The sequence below is a fragment of the Bidens hawaiensis genome, unplaced genomic scaffold (assembly GCF_021521415.1).
Source record: "Bidens hawaiensis isolate Kalapana, Puna unplaced genomic scaffold, B.hawaiensis_p1.1 tig00039149_1, whole genome shotgun sequence".
Classification (NCBI taxonomy): domain Eukaryota; kingdom Viridiplantae; phylum Streptophyta; class Magnoliopsida; order Asterales; family Asteraceae; genus Bidens; species Bidens hawaiensis.
Window position 1 is genome coordinate 91,187 of NW_027496892.1, and position 17,136 is coordinate 108,322.

The window sequence follows — 17,136 nt, forward strand, 5'->3', positions numbered from 1 at the left end:
GCTCTATCAACTTCTAGTCCTTCTTGAGAAATCTTGTGACCGAGAACAATGCCTTCCTTTACCATAAAGTGGCATTTTTCCCAGTTGAGCACTAGATTTACTTCTTCACATCTGGTTAACATTTTGTCGAGGTTGTTTAAACAATGATCGAAGGAATCTCCAAAGACTGAGAAGTCGTCTATGAAGACTTCCATAGAGTTTTCGATCATTTCATGAAAGATGGCCACCATACAAAGTTGGAAGGTGGCTGGAGCATTACATAATCCAAATGGCATTATTCGGTAAGCGAAGGTTCCATACGGACATGTAAAGGTGGTTTTCTCCTGATCCTCAGGAGCAATAGGAATTTGGAAATATCCGGAAAATCCGTCAAGAAAACAGTAGAACATTTTTCTAGATAATCGCTCAAACATTTGATCGATGAAAGGAAGTGGAAAATGATCTTTTCTTGTGGCATCATTAAGCTTCAGGTAATCAATGCAAACTCGCCAGCCTGTGATGGTTCTCATTGGTATCAGCTCGTCCTTCTCGTTCATTACGACCGTCATTCCTCCTTTCTTGGGTACTACTTGAACGGGACTTACCCAAGGTGAATCCGAGATTGGGCAGATTAATCCAGCGTCAAGTAGTTTGATTACTTCTTTCTTCACCACATCTTGCATGTTGAGATTGAGACGTCTTTGATGTTAGACCACGGGTTTGTATTCTTCCTCCATGAGAATTTTGTGAGTACAAAGGGAGGGACTGATGCCCTTAATATCCATGATCTTCCATGCGATGGCCTTCTTATGGTTTTTGAGAACCTTAAGAAGTTTGTCTTTCTCTTCCTTAGAAAAGTGAGATGAAATAATTACTGGGAGGTGAGAGTTTTTTTTCCAAAAAGGCGTATTCGAGATGGCTCGGAAGTTCTTTTAACTCTAAGGCTGGTGGTTCTTCGATTGATGGTTTTGATTTTTCATTGCATTCAGTGATCTCATATACTATTTCTGATGCTTCTTGATAATCATTTTTGATATTTTCATTTTCTAACATGGGTATGTTGAGTGTTTTGTCTACTTGTGTTTCTAGCAGTGTATTAATGGAGGAATCTCGCATATAGCAACTTACGATGGAATCTATGATGTCAACACAGTATAATGTGTCATCGTGCTGTTGCGGATATTGCATAGATTTTCTTATGTCAAAAGTGATCGCCTCGTCATTGACCTGAGAGTAGCTTGCCGGTGCAAACATCAATAATAGCCTTTGCGGTGGCTAAGAAGGGTGTTCCTAAAATCAAAGATACACTTTTGTCTTCCTCCATGTCTAAAATCAAAAAATCTACTGGGAAAACAAATTTGTCAATTTTGACAAGCATGTTTTCAACAATGCCCCGAGGATATTTAACAGATCGGTCAACTAATTGAATGCTCATGCGGGTGGGCTTTGGTTCTCCTATCCCTAGTTTTGCAAAAACCGCATAAGGCATTAAATATATACTAGCTCCTAGGTCAGCCAAGGCATTGCTAACAGATAAATTTCCTATAAGACAAGGGATAGTAAAGCTCCCTGGATCGGTCATTTTTGTTGGCAGCTTGCTTTGGAGAACTGCTGAACATTCTTCACTTAGGGTGACATGTGAGAGCTCCTCCAGCTTCCTTTTGTTTGTCAGCACTTCTTTGAGAAACTTGGCGTATTTTGGCGTTTGAACGATGGCTTCGACAAAAGGGATGTTGATATGGAGTTGTTCGAAGAGTTCTAAAAACTTTCCGTACTGAGCTTCCAATCGTTCCTGCTTCAACCTTCCTGGGAATGGAATATGGGGAACATAAGTTCGGACTGGTTCCTTGGGTTGTACGGTGCCCGTTGGGGTTAGTCTTTCCCGTGTTTCATCAGGAGACTCCTTCTCCATAACTGGTTCTGAAGTTGGTGAGGTAACAGTGGTTGTACCGCTTCTGAGTGTAACAGCGTTAGCTGTCGCATTCGGGTTAGTGATTGTGTTGCTTGTAAGAGTGCTAGGTGGTCTTTCAGATAATTGTCGGGCAATTTTTCCAATTTGAGTTTCTAGATTCTGTAGTGATGCTTGTTGACTTTTGAGATCGGCTTCATGTTTTAACAACACTCCGATGATATCAATAGCTCTTGAGTCGGCCTTCTTTTCTGCTTCATTTGTTTTGGTCATGAGTTGGATTAACATTTCTTCGATCTTTGAGTAGCTTGGGTTTTGATGGCTACTAGAACTTTGATCTTGAAATTGGGGTTTTGGTTGGAAGGATTGATTCATCGGCCTTTTCCCGAATCCGAGTAAGGTTTGAGTGTTACCTCCGTCTTTCCAGCTGAAATTCGGGTGGTTTCTACATCCTCGGTTGTAGTTGTTGCTGAAAGCGTTGTTCTGTCAAGCAATGAAATCGACTTCTTCCATGGCCATGATGACTTGTTTACAGTCACTCATCTTATGATTTCCTCCAAAGGTGTCACAGGTGAGTCTGGTTTTTGATAGCTCGGCTTGAAGTTGTTCGAATTTTTTAGAAAGGGCTTCAAGTTGTGCTGTAACAAGAGTGTTGGAATCGACGTGATGTATTCCTTTGTGGGTAGGTGTAGATCTTGGTGGGTTGTAAGCGAAACTCTTCTTTGCGGCTTTTTCCAGGACTTCAAATGCTTCGTTAGGTGATTTGGATCCCAGGTCTCCACCAGCAATTTGGTCGATGGCCTGCTTGTTTTGACTAGATTGTGCGTCAAAGAAAGTTTGTACTTGTAACCATACGCTCAGTCCATGATGTGGGTATCTTCTCAGAAGACTTTTGTATCTCTCCCATGCTGCGTGTAACGATTCATCATCATCAGTCCGGAATCCGGTAATGTTGGCTCGGTATTTGGTAGTTTTATCAGGCGGAAAATATTTGAGGAGAAACTGTTCAACCATCTGGTCCCAAGTGGTGATGGAACCAGAGGAAATAGATTATATCCATTCCAGGGCTTGACCCCTTAGAGAGAAAGGAAAGAGTTTAAGCTTGATTTGATCGTCTAAACAGTTTTGAATTTTAAAGGTTCCCCATATCCGTAGGAATCGAGATATGTGAGAAAGAGGGTCTTTGTTGAGGAGACCATGAAATTGAACTGAATTTTCCACCATATAAATGGGTAACATCCTACTTTCGGTTATATTAATAAAATAAAGTTCGTTTATTTTATAGCGGGTCGTTATCGGTTTAGTTGAACAGAATACGAGATGGACTTGTGTTGGGTTAATGGATATGGGTTATGGACTTGGGTTATGGAGGAATGAAGGAAAGACCATGGGCTTAAGCCTATGATCAAAATATATATACCCTTAATCCTCCATTTAATTCATTTACACATATCCCTTACACCTCTCAAACACACACACTTAAGCTCTCTCTCTCTCTCTAGCCTCTCTAGCCGAAATATAGAAGAAGAATCAGATCCCGACCCAAGGTATGATAGTATTTTGTTGTATGAGCTTAAATCCGTTAGTTATGGTCACTAAACGACGAGCCGACACCGTTAAACCGTTTAAGTCACGAGATCCGGGTGGATTCGGGTATAAACCGAACCTATGATGAGCTTAGGAGTCACCCTAGCTCAGATCTGGATTGAACGGGACGAAAAACAGTGAAAAACGAGCTAAAACCCGTTTTTCTGGCGAAATCGCGTTTTTCCGGCAGCTTTCCGGCAAAGGCGGCGCCGGAATAGTGGTACGAGGATAAGGAATGTCAGGGAATGTTCTGACATCCCCTGGCCTAACCCTAGTTCGCTAGGGAGTAATTGACGAATTAGAAGCGATTCGCTAGCTGATTCGTCTAAGGGAATATAACGAACTAGCTTTGATTCGTGTACTAATTCGTTAAGGAAAGATTAGCGAACTAGCATGTCATTCGTTATGGAAATAAGGGCGAACTAGGCCATTCGCTAAGGCCATTCGCTAAGAGAGGGACGAATGAACCCCCTTCGTTATAGGGTTCATTCGTTGACCAGATCAGTTCGTTAAGGTCCAATTCGCTATAAGGACCAGTTCGTTAAGATGCCTGATTCGTTACAAAGCCAGATTCGCTATAATGGCTAATTCGTTATGAATTCCCATTCGTTAAGAACTGAGTGACGAATTAGAACTTTGAAAGAATGACAGAAAAGTCCATGGACTTAGAAAAGAATGATTTAATTATAAATAAACCCTTGAACTTTTAAGTAGCATATTATTCAATGATTCAAAATGCTAATGGAAAATGTGATAAGACAGTTAATGAAAATAAAATTTTTCCAAGCTGACCTGGCAGCTTAACCCCAGCCAGGGGCTCTGTCCCTTGGACCCCGCTAGGGGCTGCCGCCCCTAGAACCCCACTGCCAGGGGCGCTGCCCCCGGACCCCCGTTCGTTGAGGGTAATGATTAAGCTAGAAAGGCGATATGTGTAGTGATAGTTTACTGAAACGTATAATTATTATACAGTTAGTCGTGCACAGCTCAAGAAGGGAATAACCGTAAACGGTGAACGCAACCGCATTGAGGTGAGTTTCTAGCCCTACTTCCTTGTTATGTTTTCGGGGCTGTGTGCATACTCGATGTGATAGTTAATAGACTTATCTTAAGTGGTAAGTGTATGCCTTGTATGATTTATGTATGATGATTGTTTGACGGTGCGTGACCGATCTTCGGATATTGCATGTACCGTCAGGTGGTAGTTAAGATATTATTGATAAGTATGATGAAAGATATGATGTATGTATGAATATATGATGTATGCATAATGTATGTATGTTATGATGATGGTACGTGAACGCTCTTCGGAGATTGCACGTATTGTCAAGGAAAGTATGTATGAACAGGTACGTTACAGTTACACGAAACAAAGGGACCACACCCTTATAATATCTGTGATGTTAGGGACCAGACCCTAATAATATCTGTGATGTTAGGGACCAGACCCTAATAATATCTGTGATGTTAGGGACCAGACCCTTATAATATCTGTGATGTTAGGGACCAGACCCTTATAATATCTGTGAGGTTATAGGGCGAAAGGCTCTTTAAAACGTATGATTATGTATGTAAAGGAAGTATGAAGGTAAGAATGAAAGTATATGCACTTATGTGTGTATGTAAGAAAGTTAAGAGGTTAAGTATGAAATGTAAGAAGGTATTGTATGATTATGTGATTAACTAGAACTCACTCAGCGTAGCTGACTTTTAGTATGCATGCAGGTGAGTAGGATGAGGCAGCTCGCTTGAGGAGACACGTGGTACTGAATAAGGGGCTGGCATCGGAAGACTCAAGACGTTTAAGTTTAATGTTTTGTTTATTTTGAAAGACAAGATGTTGTTTTATGACAAGAGGTGTTTTGTTATGAAATGTTTTATGAAAGCTTTTATATTCCGCGAATGTTTTAATTAACTCTGATATTTAGAACTGCGTTTATGAGTAAATCCAACATGAAAGTAGGGCTACCGGTAACGGGGCCTTACAGGTGCTTGATTTGATTTTGAAATTTTCGGTGATTTCGGGTGGAGCCACTCCATTGCCATAGCCTTCGAGAGTTGGCTTGGCATACTGGCTCATGTTCAGCTAATTGTTCTGGGCCGCCATCATTTCTTCGGTTTGATTTTCTCCTGATGTGGTGGCGTCTACTGATTCGTCTTTGATTGTTTCGGCGGTTTCTGTAGTCTGTTTATGTGCTCGTCGACGAAAGAGTCGTTCCGGTTCAGAAATTGGAGAAACAAGCTCAGGCTCAAAAGTAGAGGACATACATGGGACTAAATCAAAATGAAAACTAAAGTAAAAGTTAGCTAAAGTTAGTCTAAATTAAACTATGAGTTAGGCTAAGCTATTTTAAACTAAACTAAGGTCTAAATTAATTAAGCTAGAGTAAACTAAGACAAGTAAAGGTGAAAAGTAGGCTAGCCGTAAAATTATATAGTTTAATAAATAAAAAGGAAGATAAAAGTTGAAACTTAAAAATTTATACACTTATAAACAATGATTAACTAGTATGATATCCTAAGAAAAGCCATTTTCGGATTACCAAGACTTAAAGAAATACATCATAACTTATATCTCATCATTTCTAAGTACAATATAAGGATCCATGTTTCGATAATGTATCAAAGTATTTCTATCTTCCAAGAACATGAATCGATCATGAACGATTGCCAATAGAATTGACAACCACCAACTTTGAATTAGTGAGTTAAGATGGTGAAACATTTCTCGTAAAAAGATAATTGTAATATAACCATGTATTTTACTAGACTACACCATATATTTTGTATAATTATCAAGTAAAACAAAGCTTCTTCATAGATTTTAGATGGTAAAAGGAGTTTAGCTCATAATGAGCATGATGATAAACATTAAGATGAATGATGATAACAAATACATGATTAACTTGGAACAATCTAACCAAATGTAGATGAATCTTCCTTTTTAATGATGATGATGATGATGATGATGATGATGATGATGGTTGATGGTGATGACCTCCAAGCCTTCAAACTCTTCACTAAATCTTCTATGTGAGTGTTAGTGTGTGTTTTCATAAGAGAAAACTGGATAGAATTTTTTTTAAGGCACACTAAATGAGTGCAACATGAGCCACTATTTATAGGCAATCTAGAGAGAGAAACACGATCCCGTGCTTACGTAGGCACGCCCCCGTGTTTTATAGTGACATGTGCTAAATTCATTTTGTCTTTTCTGGTAGATTTTTGTCTTTTCTGGTGTTCAAAAGCATGGGGCGTGTTTCTTGAGGCATGGGGGCGTGTTTCTTTGCTTTTCTTGTGTTTTCTTCTATTCTTCTTCATTTTTTCGCTTGTTTCTTCGTTTGGGGCTTGGTTTCACCAGCAATTACATTTTATTATGATAAGTAGCCTTTTATGCTATGTTATTTGATAGAAATTGTAGTTTTTAGAGATTATTTGATGCCGAAAAGATGTATATTTTTATGTACATCAAAGACCTAACCATATAACCCTAACCGAACGACACACAATCAATCAATCAAAGTAATATGCGAAATCACAAGCAATAATTATATAAAAACAATATTTTAGCACATCAAAGATTAAATTAAATAATGCTTTTCAATAATAATACGTCATGCGATCAATCAAAACCAAATACACCGTCAAACAAAATCAATATTCATCTCAACCTAGGTAGTTTAGATGTTTAGCTACTCATAATAATAAAAGAAAATAAATCAATTCCGGTAGCAAAACTCATGTACCTAGAAAAGAAATTAAAATAAAGATCAAAACTGAATGTTTACGAATCAAATGCTCCTTCTCAAAACTTTCTTCTGCTCCAAGTCTCCTCCTCCCCTAGCAGCCATGACCTCCTAGCAGCCAGCTCTCCAATTAATTGTTGAAGTTTTCCCTTTTTATTCCATCCCTAAAGCTCCACGGACTTCCTTTTTGTTTATGTCATAACCTTCAAGTTAACTAATTTCTTTTTAGGCCCCTTGGATTCTTATCGGATGGGAAGTAAATAATCACATGAGACTTCAAATAATAATGTACCAAATACTTGGCCACCAATTTAAGTCTTTGCTCCTGAAACAATCTTATTATACGCTTACTATATATTTTTATATGTATTGTTATTTTTATATATTATTTATTAAAAAAGAATATATAGTAATAACAATATTAATATATAAACTCTATTTTTTTTTACTCTTTGGTGACATGATAGTAAAATTACTTCGTTTTAGCTTATTGTATCTTGAAACCATTTAAATTCAAATATGAATTAATAAAAACTACTCCAAAGCTACTCAAAGGTGTATGAAATATTTATAATATTTATATATAATTTAGCCTACATCAATAGGATTTTGTTCATTACTAATATATATCATTAATATTTTCTTGTATATACAAACTTAAATTCGTATTTTCAAAATAATTAAAGTATATCAAGAAAAGAAAAAAAAGAATTTTGTAGTTCTTAAAGAAGAAAATAGAATTGAGGAACCGTCGAATTTATTCATGATCGATAGTTACGGAGCTAGTCTTATGATATACTCCCTCTGTCCCATTAAAAGTTTTCATATTTCCTTTTTTGTTTGTCCCATTACAAATGTCCACTTTCAAAATTTATTAGCTAATTTCCAAATTTACCCTTAAACACACACAACTAACACTAATAAACAATATTGATGGACCCACTTTTCATGGACATTATTTTCGTTTATTAAGAAAAATTAGTAATCATTCAATCCATCTTAAACTTTGTGTTTTTCAAACTATGACACTTCTAATGGGACGGATGGAGTAGTTAATTGAACTTGATTAGGTTTAACCGTGTCAAGGTGTGTGTTATGGAATCAAGAATCAAGCATAGGTTATTATTTTAACCATAAGTTATAGTTTATATAGGTACCAAGTCCATTCGATGACATCCCCCAGCGAGTGGCACCTCATTCGCCAACATTCATACTCATACGCTGAACATACTCAACATATGGACTATCAACTAAACGAAACGGCACACACACCTACAACTCGGGCGTATGGCTACCAAAATGTCCTATACACTTACAAACAAGCTTATAAACCCAAAAACTAAGTTCAGTCAACTACAAACCAGGCGAATGGCCTATAGAATATTACAATTATGCCCTCAACAAAACTAGACCAAATTAAACGATTTACAAAGAAAAAGACATATAAATAAGCATTAACAAACTCACCCATGGATTATGCATTGTAATTTTTCTTTCACTTCCACCCGGTATTCCATGTTCCACCAGCATGAATTCCAAAGACAAAACAAACAAGGACAACCCGCTGGAATTGCAAAGCCAACTCGTTATACCGGCTATGTGTTCACCTGATCAGATTGTTATACAGAATTTGGATATACTTCTTTAACAGATTGATAAGCCACATCTAATCAATCACAAGAATGAATTTTATGTTCACACCTGAATCCAACGCAATCACGGTTTCACTAGTCTTTTCATCAAAATAAGACCTATTGTACTCCTTGTAAAAATCATGAGGCGTGATCTTCAAGGGAATTTTCTTCATAACTCGAGGCAGATTGGCATTAAGAATAATCTTCAAAAATCATGTATGAGGATCCGTTTCTTTGAGGATGGTATGCCTGGTAGGTATATGTGATTGGGAAACCATCTCAATAATTGAACATCCTCCATTTATGAATGGTTGGTAGGCCAAAGTTCTAACATCACACCGAGGCGTAGTCAGAATATTAGTGAACTTTTTAAAATACTGAATTCCCTTCTCCCACTTCACAATAAAACTTTGAGCTCTGGGTCATACATCCAAGAAACTATGTCACCTTAAGCAGTCTTCGCATTCAGGTACTCGGATTTCTGGTTCTCGGACAACTTGGCTTTGGCTTACACATAATATTTCTATTGAACTTTTCTCACATTCTCAAGCCAGCTGCTAAACTTCTTTTAATCATAATCAAATAAATTACCAAAAGAATCAGTTGTCTTCCCAGCAGATGGCACAAACTCCTTCTCAGTTTCATCAAGAATCTCATTCTCTATCTTCTCTTCAGCCTCTTTAAAAATATCATTAGTAAATAAAGGTATTCCTTCACCGTTGTCATTGTTTGTATAAATCTCTAGATGTTCCTCAGCCGTCACATATTCTATTTTAACTTCATCATAGTAAGTTTTATCAGAAGGAATCTTCACATTTTTCAGACTTATTAAAAAAATCTTCTACTTCAACATCCTTCTCTCTCATCATATTCTCCAAATCTTTCTCATTAATCTCAAACAACATTGCAGTTTGTTCATTATCAGTGACTAACAAACTCACCTTCTTCAATCTCATTTGCATTCACTTGGCTTTGAATTACACCACATTCATTGGCATGCATAATAGTTTTGACTTTTAAAGTTTCAAATGGAAGGGGTTCTACATATTCTTGTGGAATTGTAATCTCTTGACCTAATGACTCCCCTGAGCAGATGTAGCAGCTTCAGAAGAAAATGGTTGCTTATCAAAGAAATATAATGGATCAGGATCACTGTCATCATCATCTGTATTCTTCAACTTTCGTGGTTCGTATTTTCGACACTAGAGTTGGAGAATTAGTTCACCTTGTTCAACTATCTTCTCCCCATGAGAAGCAATTGTTTTCTTAAGTTCAATGGTCTCTTTGTATAGATACTTTAAACATTTGATCATCGTGATTTCTTATTGCTTCATTTCATCCATACGTTGATGACCATTATTCATCTGTCGCTTGTAGATGCATAACATTCAACAGGTATAATAGTCGTTTTTGAACTGGTAAAGAAGCAAAATTCACATGAGCTGGCTGAAATGGTCCTTCAAGTAGTTCAAACCTTATGACTTCTTGTTGTCTTTCCAACTTGATATTCTCCATCATCGTCTTTCTAGACGAAGAATAATGCACATTTAAAAAAGAACTTGACTCACTAGAACCAACAGTTGTTGCAAATGGCGAACTAGATGTAGCTGTCACAATCGTAGCTTCAGACATAATCATCTCAGGAACATATGTTGTAGCAGAAATCTTTGAGGAAACAAATTGTAGAGACATGTGAGGAATAAAATAGAAGCAAGGGCTAACCATGTAGTCTCAACCAAAGTAAGAACAGGAGTGGCTTGCTCAGAAGTTGTTACACTTTTTGTTAGCCTTTGTCTCTTTTTAGCTGGCTTGGGAACTACAGGACGAACATTGGGCACAGAAAAATATTGGTTCTCAAAAATAATAACACTTTTATGTCTCTTCTTAGACTTAGCCTTGGCAGGTTTCTCAATCATCACATTGTTTCCCTTATCTCTTCTACTAGCACGCTTCATATAGGACCACCTTCATTTCCACCATCATTATAATCATCATCATCATCATCATCACCGGTTTCATTAATATAAGAATTTCAAATCATCATTACGCCATTGATCATCAGGATGTAGCAACTAACAAGATTACCAAGGTTACCGATCAATCTCTTAAATTTCGGCCTCTCATTCTCATCTTGCTTACGATAAATCAACATTCTTTTCATCGTGTCTACTGTAACTGAATGCATCATATTACGTCATTTAATGCAGTATGATCCTTTGGCAAATTAGGCATCAAACGATTAGTAATAATCTGTAAGAATCGCGGGTATATCAAAAACCTATGGCTTGTTGAGAATACTAGCCATCATTGCTAATTGCAAATATTTCTACATTTGCCAAAACTAGCTCTTCTCCCTCCAAGACAATGAATAAGAAGACGCATAAGATACTTGTACTGAACACTCCGATAAGCTTTGTTGTATTGAGATTCATTGAGGTTCCCTTTGTAGTAGATTCTTTCAAATAACCCCTTGATCAAATCCCCATCAAAACAGTAGACATGAGCATTAGTATCTTTGAACACTAGGCATTCTCTGATTGTCTGGGTTGTTGTCACAATATCATTTCCCTGAATAGTTTCCTTGATGCTTCGTGTTGCTTCCCCATATTTTGTTGTGTTCCAAAAAGGACGTATAATACTGTAATAAGCTGGCAAATTTGTTAAAATAGCACGATAAATCTTGAACATCTCATGAATGAATGATCCCATCAAAATGCTCGTGATCTGAGTAATTATAGCCCAAGAAAGCAACTATATTGTGATTCGGATTTGAAACAAGTTGAAACTCTGCTTGTTGTTCAACAACTATTGTGATTCGGATTTGAAACAAGTTGAACCTCTGCTTGTTGTTCAACAACTTGTTCATTAGCTTGTATTTATTGTTCTTGAACAATATGTGCTTCATGAACCTCATCTGCCTTTTGAACATCATTTACAATATTTTCCACCCGGTCAGTCATTTCTGCACAATGAAAAACATTAGCATTTGAACAAGTTAAAAAACTGACCAAACTACCATCATTCGCTTGCAATTCTGACAAGCAAAAGGGTTCATTCGCTTAGTGAAAACATATAGAATCATACGCCTCATTTAACAATGAATGGACTTCCATTCCCTTAATTTCATTAACGTATGACCCTATACGTTAACACTTGATCAAAACTTGTTCATACGTTAACATTTAACACATAGTTAACTAATGAGACCATTCGCTGAATCATTAAAAAAATAATGCCACATACTCCTACCCAGTAGCGTATAGGGTTTTAAACACCAGTGAATGGTTCATTAACCCTATTGAATGAACACATGAACGTATAACCATATATTCAAAATACCAATTAGCCATTAATCAATTTTTTAAACATCAACATAGACCATTTCACAATTGATATGATATCGATAATCTATTTATACGTCTAAACTGATTTTAATAGACATTTGAATTGTTAACTAGTCACGTTAAGTCCGGTTAGGGTTTTATCGCTAATAGTCAAGATGATCATTTACAATCTGTTCTAATTTTAAATGTTAAGTCCAATACCTAACCGATGATGAACAAATGATGATAATCACACTCAAAATGTTTTAGGGAAAAAATCAATATAAGGGTTGGTTGGGGACAAAGAGTTGTGAAGGTTGTGTAGAATGAACGAATGAATGACCATTCGTTATATATTCGTTATATATTCATTATACACATTCGTTATATATTCGTTATATAAGGGTTTTTGTTTTATATATTCGTATACTATTTTCGTTTTCGGGAAATTTTTATTCAACAACGCATCACATATTTCGAGCTAATAGTATTTTATTATTATTGTTATTATATAAACATATCAATTTTCTTTATTTAGATGTGTCAAAAATTGGGTTCCAATATGTAGAAACATAGATATTACATCAATATAGCAGGTAGGCGGGCAACAACCTGCGCCGCCACCCCTTTCTGAATTGCAAACCCTAACCTGCTAAAGACATACCCCTGCCCCTTTGGAGTCGACACATTGCTATGCACAACCTGTTGGACCCTGGTTAGAAAACGGATAGCTTCCGGTGCCAAGGAGCCAAATGTATCAAAAGCCAGAGGGACAAAAACATGTTGGTTCTCTTCGCAGGCTTTAGCATGTTTCTCCACCTTCTTCGTTTCAGCCCTTTTCATTGCTTGCCCAGCTACAAACCCATTATCCCTCAAACCAGCTAAGGGAGATACCCCTGTGAGGTCAACACAAGCGTGTTTTCCCCCGGCCCAACCAAAGACGAGCAAATCTGCCGGTCGTAGAGTGGATCTCCCTTCCGTGGGGTCTGTAAGGAAGTTTACGGGGGCTTCCTTTTTAGCTGATATCCCAGCTTGCCTTAAGATGTCCCAAAGAACGTCCCGCACCCAATAATGTCGGTATTTGAACCCAGGCATCTCCTTACAATGAACCGCATGCTCTCCGAATTTATCCAGGCAGGCCTTACGGCAGATCGGACATGTTTCGTCTTCTGGGTACATTGGGACCATCAAACGGTACTTAAGAATGGCCCTATACTCGACCGCATACATGCTTTGGCCCAAGCCATCAATCGGGATAACGGTCAGAAAATCTTGGGCATGAGGACCTTGTAAGCATTCAAAAACCGCCTTCTATCAGGGGGGCATTATAACTTTCAAATATAACTTTCAATTATATATAAATTTACCCCTAAACTTAATATTTTACTTATTATGTATCCACACCATAACCCAAGGGACTAAATTGCAAAACTGTATATAAATTATATTAACCTCCTTTAACCCGTAACCCATATATGATCCAAACCCGTTTTTACCCAACCCGAAGACCCGTTTAGTTTTCTTGTAGCATAATACTCGTTCTAATCTTGGAATTGATATATGATTATTATTCGGTATACCTATTGCGGCCTAACCGACGTAACAAATTAGGAAAACAAGATCAAGATGATGCGAATTGCATAACATACAAACCGTCCATGTCGTTTTTGGGTATTCTACCTTAGAGTTCATTATAACACAATTACATTCGTCTGCACGATCCTCATATTAGCGCATATATTTCCCCCATAATCAATTTTGTTAAAGTTGATGTTTGATGGTCTGTTCGTCAACCTATATAGCCGGCTCATAACATTCGCGTTTACCTTCAATTCGTTACTGTACAAGGTAATTAATATATGTATTACGTTCGTATCTAAGCTGTTAACATTAACCCTAAAATTAATTGGATTATCGATTATCAGATTGGAACGATTGAAGGGTTAGGGTTTATAGTTATTTGGGGGAACTTGGGCCAACTGTATTTGTGATTTTGTTTGCGTTTGAATACAACCAAGAACCCCAGTGCACATGGTGGTTTGTTGTGGGTTTAATTTAATGAACCGGCCAAGGGTGCTGGTTCGAACCCCCCTTGATGCGGTTTGGATATTTTTTGTTTTTATTTGTTGTTCTTTTAATGGGTTGGATAATTTATTAAGTTATTATAAATATTTTTATATATTAAATAAACAATCTCTTATAAAAACCGACATCATTAAGTTACGTCGTTTATCAAAAGCTCGTTAAAAACTTTCGTTACGCATATATAAATATATATATATATATATATACATGTATGCATTATATCCTCTTTATTTATTTAAAACCTGACACTTTAATCCATGTTTCTCGTCATTTAACGTTTTATAAAATTGCTCATATTTCTTTTATATAAACATATATATTATATATACTGAACGAATTAAATAGATTTGTATTAAAAGATTTAAACAAAATATTTATTTATATATTATTACATATTATAACTAAATAATTACCTATTATTATGATAATTTATTTATATACTTGTATTTTATTAATTTTGGATAATTAAAAGTATATTTTATATATCAACTTTAGTTATCTAAATTATTAGTTTACAATTTTGAGTATATATTTATCATATCAAGTGAACAAAGGTAATTCTATAAATATTAAAAATAACGACTATAATAAAGAAATGGTAATCAATAATATTAATCTTTGCAATAATAATTATTATGGGAATCAATCGTTTAATCAATAACGTTCTAATCACAACCAAACTTGAATCCATCGAAACCCTAAAACTCTTTATATGAATTATATAATTTGCAATTAATTAATATTATATCATTAATTAGAAATCCTTGTCGGTGCATCCCGAAGGGTTCATCATTCTCGCACATCATTTCAGTTCCGTTCCTCTTATCAGGTGAGTAATCACTCCCCTATTTTACTTATTTTTAACCTTTTTTTTGGGACATGTGCGTATCTTATATATTTAACTATTATCTAGTATTCAAAACCACAACTGTTAATCCTGGTGTGTATATCGATTTATGCTTAACTTGCTATTTGGTTACTTGCTTTATTTGAACGTTGTTTGCTTACTTCGGCAACCGATGTCCATTTTTATGGCAACGGTTTAGTCCTTGCTTGGTAACCAATGTCCATTTATATGGATTGGTTGAGGCCTTTCTTTATGGTTTAATTGATTGTTTATGTGATATGGCTTAAATATTTATTCTTACAGGAACAGTTTCCATCTTTCTTTATTTATTATATATTATTATTGTTGTGTCTTAAACTGGTGTTTTTACTCACTCAATCTAGTGTGACAAAACTTATTTGTATTTTTAATGCATATGCAGGTTATCGTGTGACGTGATTATCAAGATTGTTTGAAGCAACTTAGGATGCATGTTAGAGAAGAAGATACAAGAATTAAATTTTGGATCTTTATTTTACTTGTTTATTTATGAGTTTTATGTACTTGACTATTTAATAAAATTTAATAGATATTGACACTTTTAATATTGCATAATAATACCTTGAGAGTTGTGACAATCAGCTCACGCCCCAATATTCCCGCCGTAGGTTGGGGTGTGACATATTCCAAACAGGTACAAAATACCAAATGTACACGTACTGTACCCGATTGTACATGTACTGAAGTTCAACAAAAATGAGTACCAATACCCGTACCAAATAGGCTAAATCGGTATAGGTACATGTACATGTACGGGTATCTGGAACAAAATGCTCATCCCTACTGCTAACAACTGTTAATATATCTACAATGTCTATCTTATGTCTTCTTAGTTGGCTAAACTGCTACAAGATATTTGCTTTTAAGTCTTAAAAGCCATTAATCTAACCCTCTAGGAGGCTTTCGAACCTTTCACTGGCCGCTCCATGAAGAGTCAACACGAACATGTGACACGATACCGTTAAGGTCCACCCCGCCACGCCGTCGCCGCTATAAAACTTTGTAAGTTCTCACTCGGGTCTGTTATACCGTCATACTTCCCTATCGAGGTTAACAATTTTGTATTTGACGGGAGAGTAGCTTCCGCGATTCTTGTTATGAACTTTGACTTTTCCGCGAAGGCTTTGGGCCTATACGGTTTGATGATGTCAACGTCTGCATCAGAGTAATAATTTACTTGACGTTTTATGCTGCTTTGGCTTCCGTGGAGGCAACTGTACGTATCACTATCGCTATGATCGCTTCCACTGCCTCCGTGGAGGCTTAAATCTTTAACGGGGTTGTTTGCCTGATGGGTTTCACGACTCTAAAAGTAAGTGTGTTCGCGGATTTTGCCTTGACTCGCCCTTTGGCCTTTGGCCTGACCTTTCTGATCTCAACATCTTCCACTTTCGCGGGTCTTCGATTTAGGACTTAAGTCGGTATCCTAGACACGGCGGCGGGATTGGGGTCCTTCATCACTCGAGGATCATCCGCCCTCATGCTCATCTTAGGGATAAGTTAGGATTCTAGATGTTACCTGTTGTCCTTGCCCTCTTTGTTGTTCCTGTTCATGCTTGAGATGGCTACCGGATCTTCTTCGAGGTTTGCTGACTTAGATTGCCTTTTGAAGTGACAAAACCGAGCATCCTCAAAGCGAACTATTGGTCTTGTTCTTGCGGATGCTCAACTTCGATGAAATCTTCGTCATTTTAATTAACCACGTTATTTCGTCTTTCCTCTACTTGGTTGGGACCGCATGTGATTTTTTCCAGCTGGTTTGACGAAGACGGGGTGCACGGGGGAGGTTGAACGGAGCTCATAACGATCGAATATTTCTTAATAACTTGAAGTATTGCTTGTTCTAGCTAAAATGGATAGCGCCAATGAAGAAACACTAGTTTAAACCTCGTCAGGTTAATTCAATATCTCAACCAGGTGGTTTACTGCAATCTTATCTTCGTGAATCAATATTGATCTATCCTGCAAAAACAGAACACAGTGAGCTCGT